The 23,795-nt window shown below is 44.2% G+C and overlaps 1 pseudogene; it reads right to left on the bottom strand.

Annotated features, from left to right (window-relative positions):
* Positions 1-2,231: 2,231 nt before the first annotated feature.
* Positions 2,232-2,614, bottom strand: LOC123442313 (annotated as a pseudogene).
* Positions 2,615-23,795: the final 21,181 nt, after the last annotated feature.

Raw genomic sequence — 23,795 nt, 5'->3', positions numbered from 1 at the left:
TGACTACAATACTCTCATGGTCTAAGGAACTAAACATATATTAACTCTCTGTGTTATAACTTATAGACTTGTGATGATAGGATCTAAAAGTATAATAACAAAAAAGTTGGGCCAATTCAATATGATCACTCTACTAACATCATACTCTAGATTTCGTTTGGCATCTTTTTTACAGTTCAGCAAATGCCCATTAATAGGAATACATGATCATCAGACAACACTTGAGCTAGTCCTAAAGGCTAGACTAGGTATCAAGTTTTACTGTTTATCATTCTACACGTGCTTATGAGTTTTCTCCTAGATCACATATTCAAGAACCATAGCAGTTATAGCATAAAATTATCTTTTAATTATAATCGTGGAAATAAATAATACAATTATTATTGCCTCCAGGGCGTATTTTCAACAATTGTGTCTACCTCGCTGAGAATCTTATCTCTTGCTCATCGAAACGCCAACACCCAATTTCTCGATCGAGTGCTGAAACTGAGTACCAAGATGTCATCAATGCTGTTGCTGAAGCTAGTTGGCTTCGTAAACTCATGTCGGAACTGCATCACCCCCTACCCCATGCCACCATCATCTTTTGCGACAACGATAGCACGGCTACATGTCTACGTACCTGGTTCAACATAACAGACCAGACATATCGAGATTTATGTGCACTTTGTCTACGACCGTGTCTCCCTTGGATACATCCGCGTGATACATGTACCCTCCTCTCGATAGTTTGCTGATATATTCACCAAGGGGCTGCCGCCCCCTTGTTCTTGGACTTCCGGTCTAGCCACAACAACCGAGAATCTCTTGTCGTGTCTATGGTGGAGTGTTAGGCAAACAGAATATCCTTGATATTATGTTGTCCCTTCCCAAATTAGCGCATGTGTAATTAGCGATATCAGGCTATTATGACAGGGATTGTAATTGGGATTGTGTTCCATGTAGAAGGTCCTGATTCTGGTCTCTATTCCCAAACTTTCAATGTGGATCCACACGTCCGGCGAGTGTTTTGGTAGTGTGTGTACCGGCATCCACATGACATTCTAACAGAGCAAAGCAGATAGGCCCACCATGTCTCGGGGATGAAGCTCGTGATGAGGGATCTCATCATGGATCTATGAAATGGTCTGTCATGCATTAGCTTCGCCGTCGACCATGCCAACACACTGTGTTGTTATAGATGTGTAATCGGAAGATCTTAGCATCGATATCTGGTAGTGACAAAACAATTAAGAGAATGTATATAATGAGACTTATCAGGGCTACAACACACACGTGTGATCGAGCTAAAACAACCCGATCAGACAAGCTGTTTCATTGATTTGTTTCTTACATCATCAGTTTAACTAGCGATAGTACTTGTTAAATTCGTCGCCTGGGCAATTTGAATGGTTTCGAAATTTAGTCATCCATGGAAGACTCTAAGGCTAGCTTGCTGCTCGTACCATTTATTCATTGTTTTGGTGATTAAATCTGATTGACAAGAACTAGCTAGTCGATCGGTCGTGCATGCATGTGAGTGAGGTGAGTTGAGGCCCATATATAAGATCGACTGAGCGACCATGTTTGGTTTCATGCATCCAACTTATCAGCACCAAATGCATGGCATGCACATGGACAAGAAGAGTGAAGAGGTTAGGATATATTAATACAATTAGTCTAATCTGCTAGAGAAGAGCAATGTGGCGCTGTGTCGCAAGGCCGGTAACATACAACATCAAAGAAGCGCTCTAGAGTTTCAAGTGAAGCATAGTTGAATGAGTCAACCATGCACAATAATCAACTACTCCCTCCGTTCCTAAATATAAGTCTTTCTAGGACTTTCACTAGTGGACTACATACGGATGTATATAAACATATTTTAAAATATATATTCACTCATTTAGTTTTGTATGTAGACGTCTAGTGAAATCTCTTAAAAGACTTATATTAAGAAACGGAGGGAGTAGAAGAATGACAAGTACGTAGTACAATTTATTTCTTGATATGAATAAACATATCTTGATGGGCCCATGAGGTTCCCTATATCTGGATTGTTACAAGTGCTCGATCAGGCGAAATAAAGTCGCCAAAAGAAACAAATAAAAATGAAACAAAAACTAGTGCACGTACAATGTGCATTCCTGACAATGAAATTATGAAAAACAATAGAATATAATTTGGCGTGTGTGGTAGGAGGGGGGAGCATGTTATGGCGTTGTGCATGCTTCTATATATTAATGAGATGCAACTTACAGAATTGGCCGGCTAGCCTCCGTGAAGCCATCCTCCATCATCTTGAACTTCTCAGCGGGTGCTGCGGCAGTAACTATCTTAGCGGCTATCTTGTAGGCCAATAGATGTGCACCAAATTTCTCCTTGTCTCCCTTGGCCTTGTTCATCGTGTACATAGCGAGGAGTTCCTGCTTTGCAACAGCCTCCGCTACTTTGGTCCTTTTGGATGATGGGGCGGCGGCGATGACCCCGTCTAGGGCCGTCTTGATGATGGGTGTTAGCTCATCCAAGGCGGCCTCCTCGACTTGACGATGACGGCGCTTGACGTCGGTAATGATGCGATTTCCACCATGACGATGAGAAGGGTTAGTGCCACCGCAATGTTCTGGAGTGGCGCCATTGCTCTTGTTGGCCTAACAGGTGGCTTAGAGGAATGATGCACCACGATATTGCTACTTTCAGTGAGATTGATGTTTGCACCGTGGAGGCTTATAAAGGTGGTTGTTGCTTTAAATACGAGATGTTGCACAAAGAGAGCGTGAGGCCACGAGAGCTTCGCGGGCGCCATGCTGTGGGTGAAAACTTTCTTGCATGCACGCATGTCTAGCCGTGTGAGCCACCGCTTTCCCCTCAATAGTAGAATTCCTAAGAAGTAGGAGTACCATCCATCTAGCTGGGCAGCACCACTGGTAAAATTAATGACCGGATCTTGCCTGGTGTGCATGGTTACATGTATCAGAGGTTCATGATACAACCTTTTGAATGCGAGGTTCATGATACAGCCTTTTGACTTCAGATTGTTTATTAGGTGTAGTGAGAAAGCAAATAGAAAATTTGACTGGATTAAAATATTACAAGATTTGTGGAAATGCAAGAAGGATCTAGATGTTCTTAGATCACATGGATGTCCTTTACTTTTCAAAAACATTGACCCAATTTCTATTTAAAAGGTTCTATGCTTTACGACAATCATTAAATGTAGATTGCTTGTATACAGTATATAAGAAACATGATGTGGTCCACTACTCATTATCGGGGACATTGGTCGACTACCCCTATGCTATCTGTACCAACAAAACTCGTCAAAGAAAACTAAGTCATAGTTTAAGTGGCCTAATGTGGCAAACCCAAGAATTCAAAAGTTAGTATGATTCTTCAAAGATAATTTATTCATCCAAATACAAAATAAAAAATGAAACCTAATATAATTCTAATCTGATTTGCTAGGATCTTCATCTCTACGGCTACATCCATTAGTGTTGAATCTTGACATGATCCAAGCTTGTCTCGACCAACTCACTTTTAGACAAACATCCGCTACAATCTTCCTTGAAAAAAATCCATAAAACCTGAGAGAGCTATTTTCTGAGCTAGCATATAAAATTAATAAGTTAGATGTATGATAGATTGAATTGTGAAAATAGTAAAATATAACTGCTTCAAAGTTCATCTAGCTCCTTCTCTTTGAGTGAATAGTACGTGCTAAATCAGCATATCATGGGATGACATCATGTACATGGATATACATGTTAGATTGCTCGATACGATCTTGCCTTCTGAATCACCATCGTGGGATAAATTTATGTACATATTCATGATGGATTACTGATCTCCAAAAGTGAGATTCAAAGGATGAGGTGGAACAGGCTAATATACATCATATATTTTTAGAACATATCATGTGTATTCTACCGACGTGAGTGGGTACAGAGCAACCATGTGTATTCTACTGACGTGAATGGATACTTATGCATGCATATTCACTGGTTTGGTGCTCCTACAACCAGATAATATACATCATATATTTTTGTAGTTGGAAAAGGAATATTAAAAGGTTGAAATGAAACACGATTGAGACAGTCGACGATCAATTATCCGTATGTGTATTTTTTTCGTTTTAAGGAAGAAGGCATGCATTTTTTTTATCATGGATGGATATGGCTGTATTTTGTTTTTGAAATATGCACGTATGTGTTAAGGACTCTCTCTTTAATACATGTGGGTTTAGTCCCGTCTATCTACGTGTTTGTAAAGAAAAATTCTTTTAACAAAGAAGGCACGTGATTTTTGTGTCTTGGACGTGGGTAGTTTTGTTGTGCGAATTGGACCGGGTGTTAAATACTTGTTTTTTGTATGTGTGGGTCTGATCTTTGTTTTTCGTACGTGCAGGTTTACGTGGTGTCTTTTAAATCTTTGTCTTTTTTCAAGAGAGAAGGCACATGTTTTTTTATCTCTTGAAGACTCTTTTTTATACATGGCGATTTAGTCTTTTATGGACACTTTTTCTGGCCGTAGATTCCTGGTGATGAAGTCTTTTTATGTCCAGGGAATGTTTGCATAACTAACGTTCGATGTGTTAAAAGCTTTTTTTTGTGACGCGGGATCATCTATGTTACGTAAGTTTTCCTTTTATTTTGAATGTTCAATTCAATCCGACGGTGTAATTATTTTTAGTGATATGAATTAATGAGAGAACATGAATGATGCCTCTAATTAATAAATAGGAGATAGGAGATAGGAGATAGAAGATAGAAGATAATCGACAGGTGCCCCAATTAGAAGATTGAAGAAAGATACAAAATAGAAGATACAAGAAAGATATGTATGACCTCTTTATTCACGGCGTCACAAGCGTACACATGACAGTACAGTAGATGACACGACACACATGCATACACACCTCGGTGCAGAGGTGGACAGTAATTAAGTAATTGATGATGACCGGCGACGCGGCCGGCCGGGGAGGTTGATCCACTTACATCCCGATGCACTTCTCTTTGATGATGTACTTGACGAAGCAGGCAGCGAACTTCGCCGGGCGGAAGTCGAAGCATGCACTGAAGGTGTCCACAAGGCATGCCTGGCATATCTCCATCAGGCGGAGGTCCTCTCGGAGCTCCATGGTGGCACCGGCGTGGCCGGCAGCGCCAGCTGCCCGAAGCAAATGATGCTTAGCACCAAGACGAGGGTGACAGTGGAGGCCATTGTTGATAGGAAGGGTGGAAGAACGATAAGCAAATCTGATCTAATAATGTGTTGTGTTGTTTTCTGTTTGCATATGAATGGAGTTGGACGCAAGCGTGTGTGCACTATTTATAGCTGGCCAGCCTCTGTTGGGTCCAGAACAACCATGTATTGTACTGTATACAGCAAAAGGAAGGAAAACATATACAGTATTACTCCCTCCGTTCCTAAATATAAGTCTTTTAAGAGATTTCACTAAGGATCTATATACGGAACAAAATAAATGAATCTACACTCTATAGTATGTCTATATGCATCCGTATGTAGTCCATTAGTGGAACCTCTAGAAAGACTTATATTTAGGAACGGAGGGAGTACATTGCATGCCATAGGCAGCCGTCATGCGTACGTAGAACTTTTGTCCAAAAGGACCCCCTCTCGAATGTCATTGCCAGAAAAGACCACCTGTGAACGATAAAAACGGAAAGGACCCCCTCCCCGCGTGGCGGCAGGCGCGCCAGGCGGCACGTGGCACCTGCCGCCACCGCCCGAGGCGGCTGGGGAACATGCCGCCACCGCCCGAGGCGGCTGGGGCCTGCCGCCACCAGCTCAGGCGGCCGGCTGCGCATCCCGTTCCCGCGACGCCGCGCCGTAACAGATAGAGCCTGGGTGGGGCCTGCTGTTGGGGAACGTCGCAAGGGAAACAAAAATTTTCCTACGCGCACGAAGACCTATCATGGTGATGTCCATCTACGAGAGGGGATGAGTGATCTACGTACCCTTGTAGACTGTACAGCAGAAGCGTTAGAGAACGCGGTTGATGTAGTGGAACGTCCTCACGTCCCTCGATCCGCCCCGCGAACAATCCAGCGATCAGTCCCACGATCTAGTACCGAACGAACGGCACCTCCGCGTTCAGCACACGTACAGCTCGACGATGATCTCGGCCTTCTTGATCCAGCAAGAGAGACGGAGAGGTAGAAGAGTTCTCCGGCAGCGTGACGGCGCTCCGGAGGTTGGTGATGACCTTGTCTCAGCAGGGCTTCGCCCGAGCTCCGCAGAAACGCGATCTAGAGGAAAAACCGTGGAGGTATGTGGTCGGGCTGCCGTGGAAAAGTCGTCTCAAATCAGCCCTAAAACCTCCGTATATATAGGTGGGAGGGAGGGGGCCTTGCCTTGGGGCTCAAGGAGCCCCAAGTGGGTCGGCCGAGTCCAAGGGGGAGGACTCTCCCCCCCAAACTGAGTTGGACTAGGTTTGGTGGGAGGGAGTCCCCCTTCCTTCCCACCTCCTCTTTTTTTTTTCTTTCTCTCTTGATTTTCTTCTCCTTGGCGCATAGGGCACTTGTGGGCTGTCCCACCAGCCCACTAAGGGCTGGTGTGGCTCCCTCAATGCCTATGGGCTTCCCCGGGGTGGGTTCCCCCCCCCCCCCCCGGTGAACTCCCGGAACCCATTCGTCATTCCCGGTACATTCCCGGTAACTCCGAAAACCTTCCGGTAATCAAATGAGGTCATCCTATATATCAATCTTCGTTTCCGGACCATTCCGGAAACCCTCGTGACGTCCGTGATCTCATCCGGGACTCCGAACAACATTCGGTAACCAACCATATAACTCAAATACGCATAAAACAACGTCGAACCTTAAGTGTGCAGACCCTGCGGGTTCGAGAACTATGTAGACATGACCCGAGAGACTCCTCGGTCAATATCCAATAGCGGGACCTGGATGCCCATAATGGATCCTACATATTCTACGAAGATCTTATCGTTTGAACCTCAGTGCCAAGGATTCGTATAATCCCGTATGTCATTCCCTTTGTCCTTCGGTATGTTACTTGCCCGAGATTCGATCGTCAGTATCCGCATACCTATTCTCGTTTACCGGCAAGTCTCTTTACTCGTTCCGTAATACAAGATCCCGCAACTTACACTAAGTTACATTGCTTGCAAGGCTTGTGTGTGATGTTGTATTACCGAGTGGGCCCCGAGATACCTCTCCGTCACACGGAGTGACAAATCCCAGTCTTGATCCATACTAACTCAACCAACACCTTCGGAGATACCTGTAGAGCATCTTTATAGTCACCCAGTTACGTTGCGACGTTTGATACACACAAAGCATTCCTCCGGTGTCAGTGAGTTATATGATCTCATGGTCATAGGAATAAATACTTGACACGCAGAAAACAGTAGCAACAAAATGACACGATCAACATGCTACGTCTATTAGTTTGGGTCTAGTCCATCACGTGATTCTCCCAATGACGTGATCCAGTTATCAAGCAACAACACCTTGTTCATAATCAGAAGACACTGACTATCATCGATCAACTGGCTAGCCAACTAGAGGCATGCTAGGGATGGTGTTTTGTCTATGTATCCACACATGTAAATGAGTCTTCATTCAATACAATTATAGCATGGATAATAAACTATTATCTAGATACAAGAATTATAATAATAACTATATTTATTATTGCCTCTAGGGCATAATTCCAACAGTCTCCCACTTGCACTAGAGTCAATAATCTAGCCCTCACATCACCATGGGAATTACATTGTAATAAATCTAACACCCATACAGTTCTGGTGTCGATCATGTTTTGGCCGTGGAAGATGTTTAGTCAGCGGGTCTGCTACATTCAGATCCGTGTGCACTTTGCATATATTTACGTCCTCTTCCTCGACGTAGTCGCGGATGAGATTGAAGCGTCGTTTGATGTGTCTGGTCTTCTTGTGAAACCGTGGTTCCTTTGCTAAGGCAATGGCACCCGTGTTGTCACAGAACAAGGTTATTGGATCCAGTGCACTTGGCACCACTCCAAGATCCGTCATGAACTGCTTCATCCAGACACCCTCCTTAGCCGCCTCCGAGGCAGCCATGTACTCCGCTTCACATGTAGAATCTGCTACAACGCTTTGCTTGGAACTGCACCCCCATTAAGAATAAATACGTACCCGGTTTGCGACTTAGAGTCGTCCGGATCTGTGTCAAAGCTTGCATCGACGTAACCTTTTACGGCGAGCTCTTCGTCACCTCCATACACGAGAAACATCTCCTTAGTCCTTTTCAGGTACTTCAGGATATTCTTGACCGCTGTCCAGTGATCCACTCCTGGATTACTCTGGAACCTACCTTCCATACTTATGGCCAGGCTAACATCCGGCCTAGTGCACAGCATCGCATACATGATAGAACCTATGGCTGAAGCATAGGGGACGGAGCGCATATGCTCTCTATCTTCATCAGTTGCTGGGCACTGAGTCTTACTCAATCTCGTACCTTGTAAAACTGGCAAGAACCCTTTCTTGGTCTGTTCCATTTTGAACCTCTTCAAAACTTTATCAAGGTATGTGCTTTGTGAAAGTCCTATCAGGCGTTTTGATCTATCCCTATAGATCTTAATGCCTAGAATGTAAGCAGCTTCTCCTAGGTCCTTCATAGAGAAACTTTTATTCAAGTAACCTTTTATGCTCTCCAAAGGCTCTACCTTGTTTCCAATTAGTAATATGTCATCCACATATAATATTAGAAACACCACAGAGCTCCCACTCACTTTCTTGTAAATACAAGATTCTCCAACCACTTGTATAAACCCAAATGCCTTGATCACCTCATCAAAGCGTTTGTTCCAACTCCGAGATGCTTGCAACAGTCCATAAATGGATCGCTGGAGTTTGCACACCTTGTTAGCATTCTTAGGATCGACAAAACCTTCGGGTTGCATCATATACAACTCTTCCTTAAGGAAACCGTTAAGGAACGCCGTTTTGACATCCATCTGCCAGATTTCATAATCGAAAAATGCAGCTATTGCTAACATGATTCTGACGGACTTAAGCATTGCTACGGGTGAGAAAGTCTCATCGTAGTCAATTCCTGGAACTTGTGAAAAACCCTTTGCCACAAGTCGAGCTTTATAAACGGTCACATTACCGTCAGCGTCCGTCTTCTTCTTAAAGATCCATTTGTTCTGAATAGCCTTGCGGCCCTCAGGTAGTATCTCCAAAGTCCACACTTTGTTCTCATACATGGATCCTATCTCGGATTTCATGGCTTCTAGCCATTTGTTGGAATCTGGGCCCACCATTGCTTCTTCATAATTTGCAGGTTCATTGTTGTCCAACAACATGATTGATAAGACGGGATTACCGTACCACTCTGGAGCAGCGCGTGATCTCGTCGACCTGCGTGGTTCAACAGAAACTTGAACTGGAGTTTCATGATCATCATCATTAACTTCCTCCTCAACCGGCGTCGCAACGACAGAGGTTTCCCCTTGCCCTGCGCCACCATCCAGAGGGATGAGAGGTTCGACAACCTCGTCAAGTTCTATCTTCCTCCCACTCAATTCTCTCGAGAGAAACTCCTTCTGGAGAAAAGTTCCGTTCTTAGCAACAAACACTTTGCCCTCGGATTTGAGATAGAAGGTGTACCCAACTGTCTCTTTTGGGTAAACTATGAAGACGCATTTTTCCGCTTTGCGTTCCAGCTTTTCAGGCTGAAGCTTTTTGACATAAGCATCACATCCCCAAACTTTAAGAAACGGCAACTTTGGCCTTTTGCCATACCACAGTTCGTATGGTGTCGTCTCAACGGATTTTGATGGTGCCCTATTTAAAGTGAATGCAGCTGTTTCTAATGCATAACCCCAAAATGATAATGGCAAATCAGTAAGAGACATCATAGACCGCACCATCTCTAACAAAGTACGATTACGACGTTCGGACACACCATTACGCTGTGGTGTTCCAGGCGGTGTTAACTGTGAAACAATTCCACATTGTCTTAAGTGAGCACCAAACTCGAAACTCAGATATTCACCCCCACGATCACACCGTAGGAACTTGATCTTCTTGTTACGATGATTTTCCACTTCACTCTGAAATTGCTTGAACTTTTCAAATGTTTCAAACTTGTGCTTCATGAAGTAGACATAACCATATCTACTTAAATTGTCAGTGAAGGTGAGAAAATAACGATATCTGCCGCGTGCCTCCATGCTCATTGGACCACACACATCGGTATGTATGATTTCCAATAAGTCACTTGCACGGTCCATTGTTCCGGAGAACGGAGTCTTAGTCATCTTGCCCATGAGGCATGGTTCGCACGTGTCAAGTGAATCAAAGTCAAGTGACTCCAAAAGTCCATCAGCATGGAGTTTCTTCATGCGCTTTACACCAATATGACCCAAGCGGCAGTGCCACAAAAATATGGCGCTATCATTGTTTACTCTAACTCTTTTGGTCTCAATGTTTTGTATATGCGTATCGTTATCAAGATTCATTATGAACAATCCTCTCACATTCGGTGCATGACCATAGAAGATGTTACTCATAGAAATAGAACAACCATTATTCTCAGACTTAAAAGAGTAACCGTCTCACAATAAACAAGATCCAGATATACTGTTCATGCTCAACGCAGGCACTAAATAACAATGATTTAAGTTCATCACTAATCCCGATGGTAGCTGAAGTGACACTGTGCCGACGGCGATTGCATCAACCTTGGAACCATTTCCTACGCGCATCGTCACTTCATCTTTCGCCAGCCTTCGCCTATTCCGCGGTTCCTGTTTCGAGTTGCAAATATGAGCAACAGAACCGGTATCAAATACCTAGGCACTACTACGAGAGCCGGTTAAGTGTTGGGGAACGTCGCATGGGAAACAAAAATTTTCCTACGCGCACGAAGACCTGTCATGGTGATGTCCATCTACGAGAGGGGATGAGTGATCTACGTACCCTTGTAGATCGTACAGCAGAAGCGTTAGTGAACGCGGTTGATGTAGTGGAACGTCCTCACGTCCCTCGATCCGCCCCGCGAACAATCCCGCGATCAGTCCCACGATCTAGTACCGAACGGACGGCACCTCCGTGTTCAGCACACGTACAGCTCGACGATGATCTCGGCCTTCTTGATCCAGCAATAGAGACGGAGAGGTAGAAGAGTTCTCCGGCAGCGTGACGGCGCTCCGGAGGTTGGTGATGACCTTGTCTCAGCAGGGCTCCGCGCGAGCTCCGCAGAAACGCGATCTAGAGGAAAAACCGTGGAGGTATGTGTCGGGCTGCCGTGGAAAAGTCGTCTCAAATCAGCCCTAAAACCTCCATATATATAGGTGGGAGGGAGGGGAGGAGGCAGCCTCAAAACCTAAAGGTTTGGCCGAAATTGGAGGTGGAGGAGTCCTACTCCAATCCTACTTGGAGTAGGATTCCACCTTCCCACTTGGAAATTCTTTCCACCTTGTGTTTTTTTCCTTCTCAAACCTTATGGGCCTTAGTGGGAACTTATTCCAGCCCACTAGGGGCTGGTTTATCTCTTCCCATAGCCCATGAGACCCCTTGGGGTGTGACACCCCTCCCGATGGTCCCCGGCACCCCTCCCGGCACTTCCGGTACACTACCGATCAGCCCGAAACTTTTCCGGTAATGCACGAAAACCTTCCGGTAACCAAATGAGGTCATCCTATATATCAATCTTCGTTTCCGGACCATTCCAGAAACCCTCGTGACGTCCGTGATCTCATCCGGGACTCCGAACAAAATTCGGTAACCAACCATATAACTCAAATACACATAAAACAACGTCGAACCTTAAGTGTGCAGACCCTACGGGTTCGAGAACTATGTAGACATGATCCGAGAGACTCCTCGGTCAATATCCAATAGCGGGACCTGGATGCCCATATTGGATCCTACATATTCTACGAAGATCTTATCGTTTGAACCTCAGTGCCAAGGATTCATATAATCCCGTATGTCATTCCCTTTGTCCTTCGGTATGTTACTTGCCCGAGATTCGATCGTTAGTATCCGCATACCTATTTCAATCTCGTTTACCGGCAAGTCTCTTTACTCGTTCCGTAATACAAGATCCCGCAACTTACATTAAGTTACATTGCTTGCAAGGCTTGTGTGTGATGTTGTATTACCGAGTGGGCCCCGAGATACCTCTCCGTCACACAGAGTGACAAATCCCAGTCTCGATCTATACTAACTCAACGAACACCTTCGGAGATACCTGTAGAGCATCTTTATAGTCACCCAGTTACGTTGCAACGTTTGATACACACAAAGCATTCCTCCGGTGTCCGTGAGTTATATGATCTCATGGTCATAGGAACAAATACTTGACACGCAGAAAACAGTAGCAACAAAATGACACGATCAACATGCTACGTCTATTAGTTTGGGTCTAGTCCATCACATGATTCTCCTAATGATGTGATCCCGTTATCAAGTGATAACGCTTGCCTATGGCCAGGAAACCTTGACCATCTTTGATCAACAAGCTAGTCAACTAGAGGCTTACTAGGGATAGTGTTTTGTCTATGTATCCACACAAGTATTGTGTTTCCAATCAATACAATTATAACATGGATAATAAACGATTATCATGAACTAAGAAATATAATAATAACTAATTCATTATTGCCTCTAGGGCATATTTCCAACATTAAGTACACATCAATAACATGTATATCAAATATACCTGATTTTTCTTTGCCCGCCTTCTTATCTGCCAGATACTTGGGGCAATTGCGCTTCCAGTGACCCATACCCTTGCAATAGAAGCACTCTGTTTCAGGCTTAGGTCCAGCCTTGGGTTTCTTCGGCGAATTGGCAACAGGCTTGCCGCTCTTCTTCGAATTGCCCTTCTTGCCTTTGCTGTTTCTCTTGAAACTAGTGGTCTTGCTCACCATCAACACTTGATGCTCTTTACGGAGTTCAGACTCTGCGACATTCAGCATCGCAAACAACTCGCCGGGAGACTTGGTCATCCCTTGCATGTTGTAGTTCAACACAAAGCCTTTATAGCTTGGCGGCAGTGATTGTAGGATTCTGTCAGTGATAGCTTCTTGCGGGAGTTCAATCCCCAGCTCAGCTAGACGGTTTGAGTACCCAGACATTTTGAGCACATGTTCACTGACAGACGAGTTTTCCTCCATCTTGCAAGCATAGAATTTATCGGAGGTCTCATACCTCTCGATCCGGGTGTTCTTCTGAAAGATAAACTCCAACTCCTAGAACATCTCAAATGCTCCATGACGCTCAAAGCGACGTTGAAGTCCCGGTTCTAAGCCATACAAGGCTGCACATTGAACTATTGAGTAGTCCTCCTTACGTGCTAACCAAGCGTTCTTAACATCCTGATCAGCCGTAGCGGGTGGTTCATCTCCTAGCGCGGCATTAAGAACATAATCCTTCTTCCTAGCTTGTAAGATTAGCTTAAGATTACGAGCCCAGTCTACAAAGTTGCTTCCATCATCTTTCAACTTAGCTTTCTCTAGGAACGTATTAAAATTCAGGATGACAGTCGCGTGAGCCATGATCTACAACACAAATATATTCAAAGTGGACTTAGACTATGTTCAAAATAATTAGAGTTTAACTTAATCAAATTATTCGCTAAACTCCCACTCAAAAAGTACATCTCTCTAGTCATTTGAGTGGTTCATGATCCACTTACATTAGCTCAAGTCCGATCATCACGTGAGTTGAGTATAGTTTCAGTGGTAAGCATCCCTATGCTAATCATATCATCTATATGATTCATGATCGACCTTTCGGTCTCATGTGTTCCGAGGCCATGTCTGCACATGCTAGGCTCGTCAAGCTTAACCCGAGTGTTCCGCGTGTGCAACTGTTTTGCACCCGTTGTATGAGAACGTTGAGTCTATCACACCCGATCATCACGTGGTGTCTCGAAACGACGAACTGTAGCAACGGTGCACAGTCGGGGAGAACACAATTTCGTCTTGAAATTTTAGTGAGAGATCACCTCATAATGCTACCGTCGTTCTAAGCAAAATAAGGTGCATAAAAGGATTAACATCACATGCAATTCATAAGTGACATGATATGGCCATCATCACGTGCTTCTTGATCTCCATCACCAAAGCACCGGCACGATCTTCTTGTCACCGGCGCCACACCATGATCATCCATCAACGTGTTGCCATCGGGGTTGTCGTGCTACTTATGCTATTACTACTAAAGCTACATCCTAGCAAAATAGTAAACGCATCTGCAAGCACAAACGTTAGTATAAAGACAACCCTATGGCTCCTGCCGGTTGCCGTACCATCGACGTGCAAGTCGATATTTGTATTACAACATGATCATCTCATACATCCAATATATCACATCACATCGTTGGCCGTATCACATCACAATCATACCCTGCAAAAACAAGTTAGACGTCCTCTAATTTTGTTGTTGCATGTTTTACGTGGTGACCAAGGGTATCTAGTAGGATCGCATCTTACTTACGCAAACACCACAACGGAGATATATGAGTTGCTATTTAACCTCATCCAAGGACCTCCTCGGTCAAATCCGATTCAACTAAAGTTGGAGAAACCGACACTTGCCAGTCATCTTTGACGAAAGGGGGTTACTCGTAACGATGAAACCAGTCTCTCGTAAGCGTACGAGTAATGTCGGTCCAAGCCGCTTCAATCCAACAATACCGCGGAATCAAGAAAAGACTAAGGAGGGCAGCAAAACGCACATCACCGCCCACAAAAACTTTTGTGTTCTACTCGAGAAGACATCTACGCATGAACCTAGCTCATGATGCCACTATTGGGGAACGTCGCAAGGGAAACAAAAAATTTCCTACGCGCACGAAGACCTATCATGGTGATGTCCATCTACGAGAGGGGATGAGTGATCTACGTACCCTTGTAGACCGTACAGCAGAAGCGTTAGTGAACGCGGTTGATGTAGTGGAACGTCCTCGCGTCCCTCGATCCGCCCCGCGAACAATCCCGCGATCAGTCCCACGATCTAGTACCGAACGAACGGCACCTCCGCGTTCAGCACATGTACAGCTCGACGATGATCTCGGCCTTCTTGATCCAGCAAGAGAGACGGAGAGGTAGAAGAGTTCTCCGGCAGCGTGACGGCGCTCCGGAGGTTGGTGTTGACCTTGTCTCAGCAGGGCTCCGCCCGAGCTCCGCAGAAACGCGATCTAGAGGAAAAACCGTGGAGGTATGTGGTCGGGCTGCCGTGGAAAAGTCATCTCAAATCAGCCCTAAAACCTCCGTATATATAGGTGGGAGGGAGGGGGCCTTGCCTTGGGGCTCAAGGAGCCCCAAGGGGGTCGGCCGAGTCCAAGGGGGAGGACTCTCCCCCCCCAAACCGAGTTGGACTAGGTTTGGTGGGAGGGAGTCCCCCTTCCTTCCCACCTCCTCCTTTTTTTTCTTGCTCTCTTGATTTTCTTCTCCTTGGCGCATAGGGCACTTGTGGGCTGTCCCACCAGCCCACTAAGGGCTGGTGTGGCTCCCCCAATGCCTATGGGCTTCCCTGGGGTGGGTTCCCCCCCCCCCCCCCGGTGAACTCCCGGAACCCATTCGTCATTCCCGGTACATTCCCGGTAACTCCGAAAACCTTCCGGTAATCAAATGAGGTCATCGTATATATCAACCTTCGTTTCCGGACCATTCCGGAAACCCTCGTGACGTCCGTGATCTCATCCGGGACTCCGAACAACATTCGGTAACCAACCATATAACTCAAATACGCATAAAACAACGTCGAACCTTAAGTGTGCAGACCCTGCGGGTTCGAGAACTATGTAGACATGACCCGAGAGACTCCTCGGTCAATATCCAATAGCGGGCCCTGGATGCCCATAATGGATCCTACATATTCTACGAAGATCTTATCGTTTGAACCTCAGTGCCAAGGATTCGTATAATCCCGTATGTCATTCCCTTTGTCCTTCGGTATGTTACTTGCCCGAGATTCGATCGTCAGTATCCGCATACCTATTTCAATCTCGTTTACCGACAAGTCTCTTTACTCGTTCCGTAATACAAGTTCCCGCAACTTACACTAAGTTACATTGCTTTCAAGGCTTGTGTGTGATGTTGTATTACCGAGTGGGCCCTGAGATACCTCTCCGTCACACGGAGTGACAAATCCCAGTCTTGATCCATACTAACTCAACCAACACCTTCGGAGATACCTGTAGAGCATCTTTATAGTCACCCAGTTACGTTGCGACGTTTGATACACACAAAGCATTCCTCCGGTGTCAGTGAGTTATATGATCTCATGGTCATAGGAATAAATACTTGACAGGCAGAAAACAGAAGCAACAAAATGACACGATCAACATGCTACGTCTATTAGTTTGGGTCTAGTCCATCACGTGATTCTCCCAATGACGTGATCCAGTTATCAAGCAACAACACCTTGTTCATAATCAGAAGACACTGACTATCATCGATCAACTGGCTAGCCAACTAGAGGCATGCTAGGGATGGTGTTTTGTCTATGTATCCACACATGTAAATGAGTCTTCATTCAATACAATTATAGCATGGATAATAAACTATTATCTTGATACAGGAATTATAATAATAACTATGTTTATTATTGCCTCTAGGGCATAATTCCAACACCTGCCGCCACCACCCCAGGCGGCCGGCCGGGAATCTGGGCTCCTGACTGACTGCGCTAACTCCGAGGTGCAGCTGTATTATTTCCCGCCAGCGCCCGAGGCTCCTGACTGACTGCGCTAACTCCGAGCAGTGCAATTTTTCCCGCCTAAGTTTCCCGTGTGGATCGCTTAACTTTCTCGTTTTCGCGCCGGTTTCTCCCGCGTTATTTTCCCGCCTATGTTTCACGCATGGATCGCTTAACTTTCTCGTTTTCGCGCTGGTTTTTCCCGCGTAAGTTTCCCGCGTAGACATCCGGCAGAGCCTATAAAAGGAGGCAGGGAGTGAAACTCTCTTCACCATCGTTCAGCCAGACTTCAAAGCACGTGCACCTCCATAGTCAGTATGAGTTTGCCTTGTTCGGTTCAGAGCATTAGGCCTAGGAAAATGCAGAGTGCAAGCTTGCCTCAGGGGGTGGAAGCACTTCGATGTTGGTGCGGAGATGTCTGCAAGGTGAAGGAGGTGACGGATTTTTCAGATTGGTTCGGCATGAAGTTTTGCATGTGCGCCAATTATGAATCTGATCCACCCGAATCTATTTCTGCGTACGTCAGGCCTCCGGTATGCTCAAGTCATCCAGATTATTGTTTTCTTGATATTATTGTTTACTTGAATCTGATCCATCCTTTAGTCTCCTCCTCCTCTCTGCATGTACTATCGTTGGATTGACACGGAAATGCCGGACTGGGCGGTGACCGAGATTCGTGAAAGAGGTCGCCGTGCATGGGCTAGCTTGGACTTGGAAGAGCGCCGCGAGAAGGCTGAAGCAGAGGAGAAAGAAGAGCAGAAGAAAGAGTGGGAAGATTAATGTGTGGAGCAGAGGGCTTTTATTGATGAGATGATAAGGAAAAATCAATAAGAGAAACTTCGGCTGGAGGAGGTTTACAGACAGCGGAAACAGGCCCGTGAAGCTGAGAGGGAGAGAAAGAGAGAAAGGGCTCGTGCCGCCAAGGCAGCAGAATAAGCTGGTGATGGAAAGGGAAAATATCCACGTTGAACTCAGTAGATTTATTTTATTGTATGTTAATTTGTGTTAGTTGTATCTTAATTTCTGCATGTTGTATCTTAATTTCGGCAAGTTGTATCTTATTTTCAGCAATGTCTATCTTAATTTCGGCAAGTTGTATCTTCATTTCCGCAATGGGTATCTTAATTTCAGCTACCTGTATGTTCATTTTATCCCGCCATTTATTTCACGCCTGCCATTTTTTCCCGCGTATAGCTTTGCCGCCATTTTGTTCCCGCCTCGCTTTCTCGCCCTCGCTTTCCTGCCTCGCTTTCCCTCCTCGTTTTCTCGCCATTTCTTTCCCGCCATTAGTTATTCGTCTCGCTCTGTTGCACCTATAAAACCCCCTCCAGACCAAGGTGGGTAAGGAGTCTCCTGAAAATGTCTCATTATCCTTTCGATCGTAGTTTTCACAGTGGCATGTCCGAGTGTCTTCTGCGCTTAGCTAGCAATTTCAAGATAGATAATAGAATAGTTTCATGGGACTAACTCATTAGTAGTGACACGCTACTGAATGAGGTTGCCCACGCATTAGCTTGGAAGGGGTGGCCTGCAAGGACATATCAGGAGATTCGGAAAGAACTTATGCGGTTGAATGAAAGATGGAAGAAGAAAGACCAACACATACGCGGTGGAGGGGGAGTAAAACATCCCTTTTTATGGATTGACGATAGTGAGGACGAAGACGATATCTTCATGCCGAGTACCAAGGCCAAGAGCGCATCATCGACGAAGGCCAAGAGTAGCGCTTCGTCAAAGGGCGAGAGCTCTGCATCGTCGAAGGATGATGACGACTTTAAGTAGTTTTTTTATGAACTCTACATCTTAATGTATCTTATTTTATGTATGTTATTTTATGAATCTTATTTTATGTATCTTATTTTATGGAAGCAACTTTAAATTGGAAAACTGCATCGAAATGTATCGAGAACTTTTATTTCATCAAACTACATAAGTTTGAAACTGACATAGAGACATCTGCTGGCCAATTAGGAGAAACTCGTGGATGTACCACTGGCACACCTCTAATTGGTAAAGCTGTGATCATTGACACATCTTTTAAAGTAGGTGCAAGCTCTCCACATCGAATGTGAAATGTGTGGGTCTCCGGTCTCCATCTATCAACGAGGGATGTCAAAAGGGATGGGTCGGCAGTAAAACTACCTCGACGAGCTGCGATGTTCGCAAAATGAAGGAGTCCATAAGCCTCAAGGTGTTCAAGGAAACGATTATGTATTGACCAGGGCTTCTTTACGGTTCGAAGCCGGAAGGTCTGAGGAGGATTTTCATGATTTGGATTTATGAAAAGCTGGCAATGGTGGTGGTTGTCGCGATAACCATTCAAAAGCTGGGGCATTTCAGTCATAACCTGCAATCACGATGAAATGAAATGAAATTAAATATTCCGAATATTACATCACGATGAAATTAAATTAAATATTCCGAATATTACATCACGACGAAATTAAAATACATATTCCGAATATTACATCACGGTGAAATTGAATTAAATATTCCGAATATTAAATCACGATGAAATTAAAATACATAGCATGATTACATATCACGCAGTGTTGTTGTTACGATACGGACACTCCCTACGCGAGTGACCAGCACATCTACATACGCGGCATCGTCTTGGTTCTCCCAACTGGCTATGGTCCATGTCATTGCGATGACGCCTAGACTGACGTCGTCCCTTGCTGGTTCGCATCAATGCGGGATCTGGAACCCATGTGGTCCCTTCTGGCCATAATTGCTTGTAGTTCATATCAATTCCCCATGCCCAAAACTCACCGTTCCAAGTGTTGTACAAATTGTGCATGTTAAAGTATGGTGATACGTATGGCTCGACACTAATTTTTTGATCTGCACCTGCCTGCAATACGTGACTACAAGGATATCCGAGAAGCTTGGGCTTGTCATAAGTGCACTCACACAAGGTTGCGCCAAGCGTCACAGCTTGTTTCTTTGCTCCCCTGTGGTGACCCTTAACAAACTTTGCTGGCACACTAACTTCTCATTTATTCCTAAGTGCATCTACCTGCCTGCACCCATGTCTTTGCAACTTCTTTGCTTTGTCATCAAGATGTCTTTGCATCTTCTCAGACCAGGGCTTGTTCAAATCAACATGTGCCTTGGCAACGGTGACTTTGTCCGCAAAGTATGACACAGTCCGGTTTCAAGTTTCATCAATTAGTGTTGTGATAGGTAGTGCCCTCACCCCTTTAAGAACACCATTGTACACCTCGAACATGTTGCTTGTCATTATACCGTATCTAGCGCCAGTGTCCTGAGACTGCGCCCACTTGTACAAATTGGGACAATTCTCACTGATCCACTCGCTCAAATTTATTACTGTTTGACGACCCCTCCGGTCTTCTCTCGCCGGGAGGGATGCGCGCTAGATCTCACCATTGATACCTGCCCAGATAGCATTCATTTTTGTTATAGTTTTCTGCATGCACATCCTCTTGAATAGCTTGAACTAATCTTTGTTTTTGAATTTCGAATAAAAATTTGCTGCCAAATCCCTCATGCACCACCTTGTCTCCAGATCGGGCCACCCCCAATCTGGATCTTGTGAAGCCTTAATTATCTCGAGCGCGCTTAATAGTCCGGTGTTGCGATTAGAGATGATGCAAACCCCTTCCTGATCTTTGATGACACCCATCTTCACGCAACACATGAACCATAGCCAAGTATGTTTGTTTTCGCTCTCCACTAGTGCCTAGGCAATAGGAAGAAGTTGATTGTTTGCATCAGCTGCCATCGCCACTAAGAGTGTGCCCTTGTACTTTCCAGTGAGAAATGTATCATCAATTGATACAACCGGACGACAATGCTTGAATGCTTGTATAGTCTGGGCGAATGCCCAGAATAAGCGGTCCAGGATTTGCTCGTCCGGGTTTAATGGATTTGGACGTTCTATCCGGAAAACTTGAGTCCCCCTGTTAGCAACTAAAATCTGATGCAACATTCTAGGGGCAAAAGAGTACGCCTCCTCATAGGCTCCATACAACCTCTGAAATATCTTTTCCTTTGCATGACGAGCCTTGCTATAGCTAACAGGGAAACCAATCAGATCAGATGCAGTTGCACGCAAAGCCCTAATACTAATATTAAGACTTTGCTGCACAATGGTTTGCATCACCTGTGACACATATTCTGCAATCACATTGCGGTGCTCTGAAAGAGTGCCGGTTTTCTCACAACCATGTTGCTCTATTTTTGTGACATGCCATGGCTGACATACCCCAGGCTTCTGGCGAGCAATAACTCTTCCACGGCAACCCTCTTCGCGATGGATGCATATGAGCTTCAACTCCTTTTTATCAGACTGCTTCACTCTATGTTGCCTGTGTATAGCAATTGCATAGCTATGTATTGCTTGTTTAGCAGATTTCTTATATGGGAAAATCTGTCCAACGGCCAGACTTCCCGCGTCTAGGCCAGCAACAGAGTGAAATTCATTGGTGATGCTCATAACCTGTAAAAACTCTGGGTTGATTGCTGCAGCGACCGCCTTCTCAGGAGGAACAACTTCATCATCATCTGATTCCGAAGAGGCAGAAGAATGACCATCATCGTCATCATCTAGCGTCTCCGGCAATCCCTCGACATGTTCGCTCATGTCAACGACCGCAAACCAATATCCCGTGTCATACACTTGTTGGCCACTTGTTGGTTCCGATGGGCCGGCGTCGGGGGCTACAGTTATGGCCACTTGTTGGCCACCCCTTGGTTCCGATGGGCCGGCGTCGGGGGCTACAGTTATGGCCAACTCGGCCTCACCGGCACCGCTACTGCACTCGGCGACATCACTGGCAGAAATGAACTCCACATAAATCATGGGTTGTCCATACATGGAGTTATTGGGATTGCTTGCAAAACCCATGTACGACGCCCATGCTCTTTCACCAGTAACCCGCCGCAGAACCCAACGATTTCCTCCCTCAACCACGAAAGCCTCCATGGTCATCTTTTTTCCATTCATCGCTGAACCAAACACCGCTCAGATGCACCTTCTAACTGCCGCATACTCTACATTAACCATGTCTTTCACTACAACCGTAGTCATCCCGCACCTAGACACATCCACACCAGAAGGACCCTCACGTACGATGTGCCCATAAAACACTAACAAATTTTCCATAGTACCTAACGAGCAGCCATATTTACATCGTTAGTCCATTAAAAATCATATTATTATATTTATATTGTACTAACATGCATTACCTATCTATTTTTACATATAACAATTTAACAAATATTCACAGACGGCTGTACATATACGCATAATAATTTATATTGGAAACATCATATTATTTTATTTATATTGTAATAACATCCATTACTTATCTTTTTTACATATAACAATTTAACAAATACTCACACACGACTGTACATCTCACTAGTGGGGACAGGGCCTATAGCCCGGGCCCGTAAGGGGCTTTAGTCCCGGTTCACCAACCGGGACCAAAGAGGTGGGACTAAAGGCCTAACCTTTAGTCCCGGCCCTGTTCCAAGCTGGGATCAAAGGTGCTCCACCTGGGCGCCTCGGAGCGCCCTCAGGGGCAGGCCCTGTTGTTCTCCTGACAATAGTAAGCTATCAATCCTAAACAACCTAGGGTTTGATGTCATGTGACATGATTTAATTTTTTGAATTCAAACAATTATTAAAATAAACAAAATAAGTAATAATAATAGTGAATTTCAATGAAAACAACCTAAAGATTTTAAATAAAATTATTTTTTCTTATTTTTGTGGAAAAAACTTCTTTTTGCCATAACTTTTTTTACATTTGGAATTTTGAGCATCTGAGAAAACTTCACTGGGCAAGCCCCGGTGAAATCGATTCCAATTTTCTCTAGTTTTTTTATATATTAAACTTTTTTTTGACGTCCTAAGTTATGGCCGTTTTACATTTTTCCCTTTTTGAAAAAATGGTCAAAATTCATATCTCAAAATTTGTATACCAACTAGGCACTAAAACCTAACTACATCTCAAAGGATTTTATTTTTTGAAGATTTTAGCATTTTTGTTTATTTTCTACAAAACTAAAAAAGACGGTCCAGTGAGGGTAGAGCTTGAAAATTTCAGAATCCCCCTTTAGCCAAGAGTCCAATCATATCCGTCGACTACATTTGCTAGCAACTTCCCCGCCAGAATCACAACTAAGGTTAACCAAGCCAGAGTTAACCCTTTCTAACTTTATTTGCTATGTTGAGCATGTTGAGCTAAATGACCCTGAAATTGAAAAGAACTATAATGAACTCTGAAAATGTTGAAACTTGGCATGGTATCATCATTTCATACACATAGCTTGTGCTAAAAAGTTGAGAGGGTTACGACAAAAACTGGATGCACTTCGTGTACAAAGTGGACCATCTCCTTCGAAGTATCACGGTTTCGGACGAAAACCCATCTGCTAGAAAGATATTTTATTTTTTTACTTATTTCAACTTCAGACATTTTATGCATTTTGTGCATTCAATATAAACCATTCAAAACCACATCCTAAATTTTGACCCTTTATAACTTCATTTGCTATTTTTCATGCATTTAATGATTTTTTTTGACCTAAATGACCTTGAAATTGAAAAGCCCGACAAATAAACTCTGAAAAGGTTGAAACTTGGCATCATATCATCATTTCTCCCACATAGCATGTGCTAAAAAGTTAAGAGGGTTACATCAAAAACTGGATGCACTTCGTGTACAAAATGAACAATCTCTTTTGAAGTATCACGGTTTCAAAGGAAAACTCATCTATTGCAAAGGGATTTCATTTTTTGAACTTATTTGAACTCCATACTTTTTGTGTGTTTAAAATACACCATTTAAAGCCACATCATAAATTTTCAATATTTTCTGACTTCATTTGGTATTTTTCATGCATTTACTTACTTTTTTGAGCTAACTGATCCTGAAATTGAAAAGCACTACAAATGAACTCTGAAAAGGTTGAAAGTTGGCATGGTATCATAGTTTCACCCACATGGCATGTGCTAAAAAGTTGAGAAAGTTACGATAAAAACTGAATGCACTTCGTGTACAAACTGAATCATCCTTCGAAGTATCAAGGTTTCAGACGAAAACCCATCTGCTACAAAGGCATTTTATTAAAATGATTTTAATTTCAGACTTTT

This window comes from Hordeum vulgare, chromosome 3H, assembly GCF_904849725.1.
Source record: "Hordeum vulgare subsp. vulgare chromosome 3H, MorexV3_pseudomolecules_assembly, whole genome shotgun sequence".
NCBI lineage: Eukaryota > Viridiplantae > Streptophyta > Magnoliopsida > Poales > Poaceae > Hordeum > Hordeum vulgare.
The sequence above is the reverse complement of the archived record's forward strand: the minus strand, read 5'-3'. Positions and strand labels throughout refer to the sequence as shown.